This window comes from Nyctibius grandis, chromosome 3, assembly GCF_013368605.1.
Source record: "Nyctibius grandis isolate bNycGra1 chromosome 3, bNycGra1.pri, whole genome shotgun sequence".
Taxonomy (NCBI): domain Eukaryota; kingdom Metazoa; phylum Chordata; class Aves; order Nyctibiiformes; family Nyctibiidae; genus Nyctibius; species Nyctibius grandis.
Window position 1 is genome coordinate 89,716,878 of NC_090660.1, and position 13,454 is coordinate 89,730,331.

The 13,454-nt window shown below is 42.9% G+C and overlaps 1 non-coding gene across 1 annotated transcript; it reads right to left on the reverse strand.

Moving 5' to 3' along the window:
• Nucleotides 1-669: 669 nt before the first annotated feature.
• Nucleotides 670-742, reverse strand: TRNAK-CUU (transfer RNA lysine (anticodon CUU)). The gene has a single exon. It is a non-coding gene; the product is annotated as a tRNA-Lys (tRNA).
• Nucleotides 743-13,454: the final 12,712 nt, after the last annotated feature.

Below are 13,454 nucleotides of genomic sequence, written 5' to 3' on the forward strand. Positions count from 1 at the left end.
TGTCTGCTTCCAGGACTGATAACGCTCGAAGTTTGTAGTTATCACTGAGGCACCGGTAGGGATGTTGTGCAGAAAGGCTCTTGCTGTACTTATTCTTGAGAGAAACCAAGGTCACTGCTGAATTCCTCATTGCTTACGAGTGAAGAGCCGAAGGGGGGTCACAGCTGCAGAGGGGAGCGGACAGGGCAGGTGACCCAAAATTGACCAACGAGGGTATTCCATCCCATACACGTCATTCTCGGTATAAAGTGGGGGGATCACAAGGGTCTCGCTCTCTTTCTGCTATGGCCGGTGTCCAGGGAGGACTCCGTCTGTTTTCCTGCTGCCCCCGATCCCGATCCGTGCGTTCCTGAATCCAGCTCTCGACCATCGCTAGGCCCAGGCTGGGCCTTCCCGGAGTCTGCCCTGCAGTGCCGGTGGTGACGTGGCTGACTTCAGGGGAGCTCAATCTTGGTTTTGTATATATATTTGTATATATTTGATTATTTCTATTATTATTATTATACTTTTTTTTTCATTATTATAGTCTATTAAAACTGTTTTAATTTTCCAACCCAGAAGTCTCTCTCCCTTTTCCCTTTCCCTTTCCCTCTGGGGGGTGGGATAACAGAGGGCATCTGCCGCAGGTTTAATCGCCAGCCCAGCTTTAAACCGTGACAGATTTATTGGCGCCCAACGTGGGGCTCGAACCCACGACCCTGGGATTAAGAGTCCCATGCTCTACCGACTGAGCTAGCCGGGCCCGCGTTGCAGCCTTTAGGAGGCAACGCCCTCCTACTGGACCGGCTCAAAGGAAACGGAACACGTCACGAGGTATCCTGTGGTTTACCCTGCGTGATTATGGGGAGGACATGAACAGATGGCATGGACAACCTACCAGTACCCTACAGGCACGAGTACGTGAGTTGCAAGCTAACAGAAATACCAGAGAGAATTTTTCTAGGAGGATGGCTGCTCCAGTTACCAGTGAGCAGGACCCCAGTCAGGGTAGATGGGCCTCAAATCCTTTTTTTCCAAGAGTGAATAGGGGAAATGAAGGTCCAATCCCCGTGAGCAGCACGAATCCAATCTTTAATTAGAGGGGCCCTGCCTCTAGCCAGGAGGAGGAGAGGGATAACCAGATTTATTGGACTGTGTGGATTCTATGGCCTGGCACATTAGAACCACAAAAGTATCGAGCCCTGGTAGACACTGGTGCACAGTGCACCCTCATGCCATCGAATCATAAAGGGACAGAATCTGTCAGTATCTCGGGAATAACAGGGGGATCTCAAGAGTTATCTGTATTGGAGGCCGAAGTGAGCCTAACTGAAAATGAATGGAAAAAGCACCCCATTGTGACTGGTCCAGATGCTCCGTGCATCCTTGGCATAGACTACCTTAAGAAAGGGTATTTTAAGGACCCAAAAGGATATAGATGGGCCTTTGGTGTAGCAGCTGTAGAGACTGAGGACATTAAACAGCTGTCTACCTTGCCTGGCCTCTCAGAGGATCCTTCTGTTGTGGGGTTGCTGAAAGTTGAAGAACAACAGGTGCCAATTGCTACTGCCACGGTGCACCGACGACAATATCGCACCAATCGAGACTCCCTGATCCCCATTCATAAACTGATTAGACAATTAGAAAATCAAGGAGTGATTAGCAAGACTCGCTCACCCTTTAATAGTCCTATATGGCCAGTGCAAAAGTCTAATGGAGAATGGAGATTAACTGTGGACTATCGTGGCCTAAATGAAGTTACACCACCTCTGAGTGCTGCTGTGCCAGACATGCTAGAACTTCAATACGAACTGGAGTCAAAGGCAGCCAAGTGGTACGCCACTATAGACATTGCTAATGCATTTTTCTCTATTCCCTTGGCACCAAAGTGCAGGCCACAGTTTGCTTTTACCTGGAGAGGTATCCAGTATACCTGGAATCGACTGCCCCAGGGGTGGAAACACAGTCCTACTATTTGCCACGGACTGATCCAGACTGCACTAGAAAAGGGTGGAGCTCCAGAACATTTGCAATATATTGATGACATCATTGTATGGGGTGATACAGCAGCAGAAGTTTTTGACAAAGGGGAGAAAATAATTCAAACTCTTCTGCAAGCTGGTTTTGCCATAAAAAGAGGCAAGGTCAAGGGGCCTGCCCGGGAGATCCAGTTTTTAGGGATTAAATGGCAAGATGGGCGTCGCCAGATCCCGATAGAGGTGATCAACAAAATAACAGCTATGTCCCCACCAACTAATAAAAAGGAAACACAAGCCTTCTTAGGCGTTGTGGGTTTCTGGAGAATGCATATTCCAGATTACAGCCAGATTGTACGCCCTCTTTATCAGGTGACCAGAAAGAAAAATGATTTTCAGTGGGGCCCTGAACAACAACAGGCTTTTGAACAGATTAAACAAGAAATTGTGCATGCAGTAGCCCTTGGACCAGTCCGTATGGGACAAGATGTTAAAAATGTGCTCTACACCGCAGCTGGGGACAATGGTCCTACCTGGAGCCTCTGGCAGAAAGTGCCAGGGGAGACTCGAGGTCGACCCCTAGGATTTTGGAGTCGAGGATACAAGGGCTCTGAGGCCAATTACACCCCAACTGAAAAAGAGATACTGGCAGCATATGAAGGAGTTAGAGCTGCCTCAGAGGTAATCGGTACTGAAGCACAGCTTCTCCTGGCACCCCGATTACCAGTACTAGGCTGGATGTTCAAGGGTAAGGTTCCTACTACTCATCATGCAACTGATGCTACATGGAGTAAATGGATTGCATTAATTACACAGAGGGCTCGAATAGGAAACCCTAATCGCCCAGGAATCTTAGAAGTGATCATGGACTGGCCAGAAGGCAAAGACTTCGGAATGCCACCAGAAAAGGAGGTGACACGTGCTGAAGAAGCCCCACCATATAATGAACTACCAGAGGATGAGAAGCAGTATGCCCTGTTCACCGATGGATCCTGCCGTCTTGTAGGAAAGCATCGGAAGTGGAAAGCTGCTGTATGGAGTCCTATATGACGAGTCACAGAAGCCACAGAAGGACAAGGTGAATCAAGTCAATTTGCAGAGGTAAAAGCCATCCAGCTGGCTTTAGACATTGCTGAAAGAGAAAAGTGGCCAAGGCTGTATGTTTATACTGACTCATGGATGGTGGCAAATGCCTTGTGGGGGTGGTTAAAACAGTGTTCATAAGTGTCTTTCAGGTTGAAGCAGTGGTGATGAGACCGGAGCTAGCTGCAAGTGGCGTCCAGTAACCTCCTCGAGACTGACATCTTTAACCTGCAACCCGTAGGCACGAACTGTGACAAAGCTCATATCATCTCTCCTACCCTGGGAGACTCCTAGCCAGATGGAAACCCACAATCCTGAACTAAATGAACTTGATGAACTTTTTTTTTTTTTTTGTATAGAGATGAATCATAAACTAATGTTATCTGTATATATTTTAAAATGAAAAGTTAGTGGTGATCTGAGTATGACGTGAATGGTATGGAATAAGGGGTGGAATGTCCTGGTTTGGCCTAAACCAGGCCGATTTTCCTTTCAGTGATTTTTACTTTCAGCTAAGTCTCCTCTAAGTAACTGCATTTTCTGAAACTAACTGCATGTTTTTGCAGACAGTGTCTGCTTCCAGGACTGATAACGCTCGAAGTTTGTAGTTATCACTGAGGCACCGGTAGGGATGTTGTGCAGAAAGGCTCTTGCTGTACTTATTCTTGAGAGAAACCAAGGTCACTGCTGAATTCCTCATTGCTTACGAGTGAAGAGCCGAAGGGGGGTCGCAGCTGCAGAGGGGAGCGGACAGGGCAGGTGACCCAAAATTGACCAACGAGGGTATTCCATCCCATACACGTCATTCTCGGTATAAAGTGGGGGGATCACAAGGGTCTCGCTCTCTTTCTGCTATGGCCGGTGTCCAGGGAGGACTCCGTCTGTTTTCCTGCTGCCCCCGATCCCGATCCGTGCGTTCCTAAATCCAGCTCTCGACCATTGCTAGGCCCAGGCTGGGCCTTCCCGGAGTCTGCCCTGCAGTGCCGGTGGTGACGTGGCTGACTTCAGGGGAGCTCAATCTTGGTTTTGTATATATATTTGTATATATTTGATTATTTCTATTATTATTATTATACTTTTTTTTTCATTATTATAGTTTATTAAAACTGTTTTAATTTTCCAACCCAGAAGTCTCTCTCCCTTTTCCCTTTCCCTTTCCCTCTGGGGGGTGGGATAACAGAGGGCATCTGCCACAGGTTTAATCGCCACCCCAGCTTTAAACCGTGACACTCAGCAATTCTCTTTTAGAATTTCTCATGTAACTCAGTCATTACACTAAACATATCTGAGACTCTGTCAGCCAAATTCTTAGACTGGTTCACAGAAAGCAACCACTGAAATACTTGAATTCCTGAAGATGAAGCACTAGGGAGAGAATTGTGCAAGGTTAAATTTGTGACATGTCCATATCAGTGTGAGAATGAGCTATGCCAGAGTTTGTAAGGTCCATTGCATTTCTCTCTCATCTAGTCCAGAGCTGAAGAACATTCTTCCCTTAACAAATGTTTTGTAATGCAAAATTCAAAGATGTCGAACATGAACTCCTGTGTAGCCACAAGGAATTCCCTTGAAATATTGAGCCCTAAATAACTATTTTGATTTCCTGACTGAGAGTTTTTGTTATTTTCTTATCTTTTATTTCCATACAGCAGACAATGCAGCGTTCCCACTAGAAGAGATGGTGAGAATGGAGATAAATACAATGAGTACAGATGTGACTGTTAAAATAGAGAAGATATTGTTGTACATGTGGGCCCTAGGGTATTCTCCCATTTAAAATAGAGGGGGAAAAGTAGAAGAAAAGTGATTTAGTGCATTCTAAATCATATTTAATAACAACAATAAAAAAAAGTAGCTTCTAGCTCTAAACTTTAGATAACTTGTAAAAATATAAATTAGAAAATGTGAATCTTAACCATGTTTCTACTGTTAGTTGCTATACTTTCCTCATTATTATTTCACATAGAAACTGTCAAATAGATACTGTCAATACAAAACAGAAGAGCTGAGAAAGTCAGAACTGATAACACTTGCACTTGTTCTATACTACCATCTGTGAAAAAAAGTCCAGTCATTCCTTTTCAAGGACTATGACAGAAAGAGGTTATCTGAGTGTGTTATGGCTTTTGTCAACATACCTGTCTTGGCTTTAAACTAGGAGTTCGATTACCAAAAATGATATAACCAGAGCAGGTTACTGCCAGCAAACCTTGTGTGGGAAGCTGAATAAACACCTGTGACTTGATCTGCTGCTACTACTGTTACATTCTACGGTTCTCCAGATAAAAACTGAGTACACATATTCCCCAACAGTCTTTGTCACTTCTGTGTAATCTGGTGTTTATTTCACATCTAAATCAAATCACAGTTCATAACTTGGGCTTTGTCTTGCCTTTTATGTATCCTTGAGCATGAATTGGTGAATAAATCACTGCAGAATTACCAGCAAGGCTCTGAAGGAATTCCATTGACTACATCCTAATCAAGTGACTTGTACAAACTCACTCAAAGGGCTTAGGTAAACCAGTCATCTGAACAGGGGTTTGCCATGACCTACATCACACAAAGCTGGGGAGAATTCCCATTGAAGGCCTCTGGAAAGAACTAGGTACCAAGGTGGAACCTGTGTATATTTGCCCACCAGGAAAAAATAAAAGAGGCAAGACGTGGTGAGGAAGAGGGGGAGAGAAAGGAAGGAGAAGGAAACAAATGGAGGGTGAGAAGGGAAAAAAAAAAAATCAGTAAGGAGAGAAGGAAAGAGGGAGGGATGAAAAAAGAAAAGGGTAGTGCTTTTACACATATTTGCAGAAGAGAAAAAGAAAATAGGTACGAGCAGAATACAAAGCATTTTCTAGGATTTAGATGAGATGTTCTATATAATATTTTAGCAAGTTTGTTTTAAAAGTCTAGCATAGCAAAGTTATATTGTGTTTAATTTATGCCCTGCTGGTCACTTTAACATTTTCACTAAACATTTTGCCATGTTCATATGTATTAAGCTTTATCTGCACAGGACTGAGTTACATGTGGTAACTTTAAATCATGAAGCCTTTTCAGAAAGGAAGGAAAAAAGACAGAAACAGAACAAGAGTCTGGAGTTCTTAAGCTTGGATCTCAGAGCAAGAGCAGACTTAACCTACTGGATGTCAGAGAAAAGAGAATTGAATGTTTCAGAAGTACAGTTTCTAGAGGAAAGAAAGCCTACTGTCTGATCAGTAGAGTATTACAGCAGGTTTTTATTACAGCTGCTAAAGGAACATCTCTGTTTTAAACAGGAGGATATGAATGGTCACCATATATAGCTTATGCAATCTTTCTTGATTTCTGTTTTAAAAGTTATTTGACAGAAAAGATTGTGTTCAAAGAGGAAAATATTACTGTAAATGAAGAAAAAAATCTGTCTTAATTAACACCAAAGAATACATTATGTCTCCTAGTTTTCATTATTTTTATTTCTTCACATGTTTCTTGATAAGGAGCTGTAGTGACGCAGGCAAAGAAAGAGGAGTGGAGTACTTCTGCAGGAACTACCCACAAAGCAAACTCCATGAGGATTGCCACTCACAGAAAATGTGCTGTCTACTGGAAAAGATTGCGCTATAGAATCATAGAACCATAGAAATACAGAATGGTTTGGGTTGGAAGGGACCTTAAAGATCATCTAATTCCAACTCCCCCTGCCGTGGGCAGAGATAAATGTCATGAGTTTGGGATCCCAGCAAGTGAGTGCTGCAGGGATCTTGAAAGTTTGTTCCTTCTATTTGTGGAAAAAAAAATGATGATGAACAATTAATATCTGCTTGACTGCAGTTATCTCCCACCTGTGAGAAGAAAATGTAAACAAAATCTGTGATTCTTTCATCCTTTCCCATACAAAAAATGGATTAGTTGGTAGATTAAACTTTCCAATGAAGAGAAGGGAACAGAGTTTTCAGGGGAGTATTCAAGGGAATATATTATAATATCAAAATATAGAAAGATATTTTTCTTTCTCGCAAAATACCATGTTGAGTAAGTTTCTCATTTGAGAGGAACTGATATACCAGTCATCTCCAAAAAGTGATCTTGGTGGAAACAAGAAAGAAATAATGTGATACTTGTCAATCTCTCTTCTTTTTAACCCCTTTCATAAATTATTTTTGTCTGTCTTGTTCTCCTCTTCATATGCCAACTAGACAAACTTGATTTTTGCAAAATAAAGCTTTGAAAACCTGTAAATGATTACCAGATCACATAAGTATGCAAACTTCCCCTAAAACTTTTCAATGAAAGATAAAGGAAGATGAGACAATGAAATTTTAAAAGCAAAACAATTAGGCCTCCTAAATAGATACAGTGTAGGATTTCTGGGTTTGTGACCTCTATGTTTACGTATAAATTCAAATTGCTTTGCCACTCATCTATGAACATGTACTATTGTTTAAGTTGTTCATAGACAGATGGACTATCTGTTTGGCTATAGAAGCTGATGTGGATTATGAAAAAATTCTCCTGGAACCGGTACTGCTTCACGATTTCTTTTCAGAACGTATTATTACAACAGCATCCAGAGGCACTAATCAGGTTGCTGGGCTGGATTCTGTACAAAACATATAGTGACATAAAGACCATTTTTGAAAATATGCAACCTGCTTCTAAGTCATCACAACAGCTAGTTCATACTGCTGGCAAGGGATTTTCTGACAATATATTTTCTCGTCAGAAAATTGTCATCTGGAAAGACATTGAGCTACTAGTATGAAAATGGTTGGTTTTCTTGAATCTCAAATTTTGAAGCATTTTTTTATGGAAATCTTTTTTTCCTTTTTGATCCTCCTTGATTTTTAATTGACATTTTATTTTGAAATTCTACTTATTTTACTTTTGAACTTTTGAAACTTGTGGAAGGTATAAATTATAAGAAAGTAACTCAAAATATTTTGACTGAGCTCTGCATCTTTCACAATACTGCTTTTTGGCTGAAAAAAAAAAAAAAAGATATTTATCTGCCTTTTTCAAGTTCAAAGAAATAAATGAAACAAACCTTGGAAAGCTGTTAAAGCTCAGAAAAATATTTGTTCATCCACAAAATAAGACGAGTGAAAACACTAATAACAATGTGAATTAAAATTTATCAAATACTATGCAATATGATACATTCACGCTCTAGATGTTTTCATGCTTCTTTGTTAAACTTTTCTAAGCCTGTTCCAGGTAATTAATTTTTTTTTACTTTTTTACATCTTTTTGACATTTTCATGCACTAGAATACTTTTATCATTTATTTGAGCCTTTGCACATTTAAGTAAGACTAACACTTGCTTCGCTTATTTCTGCTAGTGTTGCATTCTACTTCAAGCTGCTTAATATATTTATTTATTAAAAACATTTTTCTTTATCATAGTCAATGAGTTTTCTATCATGTCCTCATAATCTATTGGGTTTTTTATTTAATAGATAATTCTTCGCTTTCATTTTTCTTATGTTCTCTTTGTTTCATTCTTAAATAACTTCCCCACCCTAGTGTTTTGTAAGAGGAATCCATACTGAAAATATTCTTCCTATTTGCTTAGTGATACAGTTCAAACTATTCACATTTAGATTATTCACATGTACATCTATGGAGTACACACTGTCAGTTTTCAAAGTAATTCACAAGGTGACCACTATCCAGCAGACACCAGTTTGCTGCAAAAAGACATAATACCAGGACCCCTTCATACATACTAAAAATTTACCTATACTGCTCTCAACACTATAGTAGTTGAGTTCCTTGCTGTTGTTAACAATTATCCTTGTAAAAAGAACTCTGGGATTGAAAAGTATTATCTCCATTTCACAGAAAGGGAAAATGCAGTGTGGGGTAGATTAACTGATTTGCCTCATGCACAGAAAAGTCTGTAGCTGACATGAGAGGTAATCTCCTAAATATCCCACAGACACCAGCTCATAGAACAGCCACCACGTAATAAAGTAAAAAATGAATCACAGATATCATGTGGATATTAAATTTTAAAGAAATTTTTTGACTTTTTTTTTTTCAAAGTGTTTAGGAATGCAAACCAAATGGAATCGAAGACTGTGAATTGGCATCACTACATAAAGTATTTAATATATTTTCATGAAAAAAAAAAGAAAGAAAATAAATGCTATGTCCAACAGCTCTTACCCTTTAAGAGTAGTCTGGTCATTCTTGCTCAAAGAACAACCCTATCTTTAAATTTACAGTACAATACTGACTATTTTTCTATATTTTTGAAAAGTTAACTCTGAAGAAAGGTCATAAAACATATCTCTGTAGCTAGCTTCTTATGCTGTGTCAATGTGATAGATCATACCTTCACGAAAATACTAATGAATTACCGAGCATGAAATTCAAACTTTCAAGAATCAAATCCAAAACCCTCTAATGTTCTGCAAAACCTGGTACTTATACAGTTGTCAGAGCAAAGTACAGTCAGCTAAAATAGTCCAGCAGACTGATTATCATTAATCAAGTAAAAGTTTGAAAATTTGTTTTGAATGAAAGAGAATGAAAGAGGGGATGGGGTAGTAGCTGGGCTTGCACCACTGGGGCAACGCTCTAGTGTTGAGGTAGACCAGGAGGCCTCCCATCCCCCTGGGGTGAAATCAGGGGGTGAATCTGGGGTGAAATCGGTGTGCCCAGCTCGCTCCCTGAAATGCCTGTACACCAATGCACGCAGCATGGGGAATAAGCAGGAGGAGTTAGAAATCCGTGTTCGGTCAGGGGGCTATGATCTAGTGGCAATTACAGAGACTTGGTGGGATGCCTCGCATGACTGGAATGTGGTCATGGATGGCTATGTCCTGTTCAGGAAAGACAGGCCGCTAAGGAGAGGTGGTGGAGTTGCTCTTTATGTGAGTGAGCAGCTAGAATGTATTGAGTTCTGTCCAGGGGTGGATCAGGAGCGAGTTGAGAGTCTGTGGGTGCGAATTAAGGGGCAGGCTGGCAGGGGTGATACTGTTGTGGGTGTCTATTACAGGCCACCGGATCAGGATGAGGACGGTGATGAGGCCTTCTACAGGCAGCTGAGAGCAGTCTCGCAATTACAGGGCCTGGTTGTCATGGGGGATTTCAACTACCCTGATATTTGCTGGGAGGCCTACTCAGCCAGCCATCCTCAGTCCAGGAGGTTCCTCCAGTGCGTTGATGATAACTTTCTGATGCAAATGGTGGATGAGCCTACTAGGAGAGAAGCACTGCTGGATCTGATCCTCACTAACAAGGAGGGTCTGGTTGAAGAGGTGAAGGTTGAGGGCAGCCTTGGTTGTAGTGACCATGAGATGGTAGAGTTCAGGATCTCATGTGGCAGGAACAGAATAGCTAGCAGAATCAAAACCCTGAACTTCAGGAGGGCCAACTTAGGCCTTTTCAAGCAATTGCTAGGGGAAATCCCATGGGACAGGGTACTAGAAGGTAAGGGGGCCCAAGATAGTTGCTTAGCATTCAAGGACTGCTTCTTCCGAGCTCAAGATCAGAGCATCCCAGCAAGTAGGAAGTCAAGGAAGGGTAGCAGGAGACCTGCATGGTTGAACAGGGAACTGCTGGGCAAACTCAAGTGGAAGAGGAGGGTGTACAGATCGTGAAAGGAGGGGCTGGCCACTTGGGAGGAATAGAAGTCTGTTGTCAGAGGATGTAGGGAGGCAACTAGGAAAGCTAAGGCCTCCTTGGAATTAAACCTTGCAAGAGAGGTCAAGGACAACAGAAAGGGCTTCTTCAAATACATTGCAGGTAAAGCCAACACTAGAGGCAATGTAGGCCCACTGATGAATGAGGTGGGGGTCCTGGAGACAGAGGATAAAAAGAAGGCGGAGTTACTGAATGCCTACTTTGCCTCTGTCTATACTGCTGGAGGCTTTCCTGAGGAGCCCCGGACCCCTGAGGCCTCAGAAGAAGTCAGGATAGAGGAGGAATCTGTCTTGGTTGATGAGAGCTGGGTCAGGGACCAATTAAACAATCTGGACGTCCATAAATCCATGGGCCCTGATGGGATGCACCCACGGGTGCTGAGGGAGCTGGCGGAAGTCATTGCTAGGCCACTCTCCATCATCTTTGCTAAGTCGTGGGCAACGGGAGAGGTGCCTGAGGACTGGAGGAAAGCGAATGTCACTCCAGTCTTCAAAAAGGGCAAGAAGGAGGACCCGGGTAACTATAGACCGGTCAGCCTCACCTCCATCCCCGGAAAGGTAATGGAACAACTTGTTCTTGGTGCTGTCTCTAGGCACATCAAGGATAGGGGGATCATTAGGGGCACTCAGCATGGCTTCACCAACGGGAAGTCATGCTCAACCAACTTGATAGCCTTTTATGAGGATGTTACCCAGTGGATAGATGATGGTAAAGCTGTGGATGTGGTCTATCTCGATTTCAGTAAAGCGTTTGACACGGTCTCCCACAGCATCCTCGCAGCTAAACTGAGGAAGTGTGGTCTGGATGATCGGGTAGTGAGGTGGATTGTGAACTGGCTGAAGGAAAGAAGCCAGAGAGTAGTGGTCAGTGGGACAGAGTCCAGTTGGAGGCAAGTGTCTAGCGGAGTCCCTCAAGGGTCGGTTCTGGGACCAGTTCTATTCAATATATTCATTAATGACTTGGATGAGGGATTAGAGTGCGCTGTCAGGAAGTTCGCTGATGACACAAAACTGGGAGGAGTGCCTGATGTGCCAGAAGGCTGCGCAGCCATTCAGAGAGACCTGGACAGCCTGGAGAGTTGGGCGGGGATAAATTTAATGAAATATAACAAGGGCAAGTGTAGAGTCCTGCATCTGGGCAAGAACAACCCCATGTATGAGTACAAGTTGGGGACAGACCTGTTGGAGACCAGCGTAGGGGAAAGGGACCTGGGGTTCCTAGTGGACAGCAGGATGAGCATGAGCCAGCAGTGTGCCCTTGTGGCCAAGAAGGCCAATGGCATCCTGGGGTGTATTAGAAGGGGTGTGGTTAGCAGGTCGAGAGAGCTTCTACTCCCCCTCTACTCTGCCCTAGTGAGGCCGCATGTGGAATATTGTGTCCAGTTCTGGGCCCCTCAGTTCAAGAAGGACAGGGAACTGCTAGAGAGAGTCCAGCGCAGAGCCACGAAGAGGATTAAGGGAGTGGAACATCTCCCTTATGAGGAGAGGCTGAGGGAGCTGGGTCTCTTTAGCTTAGAGAAGAGGAGACTGAGGGGTGACCTCATTAATGTTTATAAATCTGTAAAGGGCAAGTGTGATGAGGATGGAGCCAGGCTCTTCTCAGTGACATCCCTTGACAGGACAAGGGGCAATGGGTGCAAGCTGGAACACAGGAGGTTCCACTTAAATATGAGGAAAAACTTCTTTACGGTGAGGGTGACTGAACACTGGAACAGGCTGCCCAGAGAGGTTGTGGAGTCTCCTTCTCTGGAGACATTCAAAACCCGCCTGGACACGTTCCTGTGTGATATGGTCTAGGCAATCCTGCCCCGGCAGGGGGATTGGACTAGATGATCTTTCGAGGTCCCTTCCAATCCCTAACATTCTGTGATTCTGTGATTCTGTGATTCTGTGAACAAACAGGATATGAAGTCCCGTTCAAGTGTCTTTTTGTTCCCTGTCTATGTATAACCACATCTCTGCCTCCTCCAGATTCAAGTGCTGACAAGGCAGGAATCTGACACTATGTCCAGCCGATACAGTAAGCCAGAATCACTAATGGTGGATGAATGCATATGTTATGCTCTGCTTAAGCCAATATTTCCAAACCTAGCTGCCTAAGGTTTAGCTTAGATATCCATTTTCAGGTGCTGTTTAACCCAACTCACACTAACGTTAGTAAGCAATTAGAAACTGAATTTTATGCATATTGTTTAAAAAAAAATTGGGTCTCTTATTTTCACTCCTTTGTGTGGATGCTCATATAGGAAAACTCTGCTTTTCTTGTAAAAAAATTACAAGTTTGTTACCTGTGCAAAATAAGAATATTTTTGAAATTTGCAGTTGTGTTTTCTTCTACACATTTCTAACACTAGCTGTCTTCACAGCTAGTTAAAATTATTATGTTTTGTCTAATTAAAAATAGTAAAGCACATAAAAGAAGACAACAATGCACACAGATGAAATCACTATAAAGACAAGATTAGGTAGGAAAATTGAATGAACTGCAATTCTGTTTGCAATGTTCTGCATCGAGACTGGACGTGACTAATTCCCCGCTTTTGGCCGAAGGCTCCAGATTTCCATCCCCACCGTCAGACTTGCCAAGCCTCATTCATCTGGCAGCTCTGTCGTGCATCCTTCTGCATAGACAAGGTATCACATGTCTTGCCGGCAAAACAGCAATTGCGGACGTTGATTGCCAGGGGCCTCAGTGGCACCTGCTCAGCCTGCAGCCATCTGACCTCCTTTCCCACCATCCCCCAATCCCCTCTTGCAACCTCCACGCAGACTCAGATTGGGTTTAAG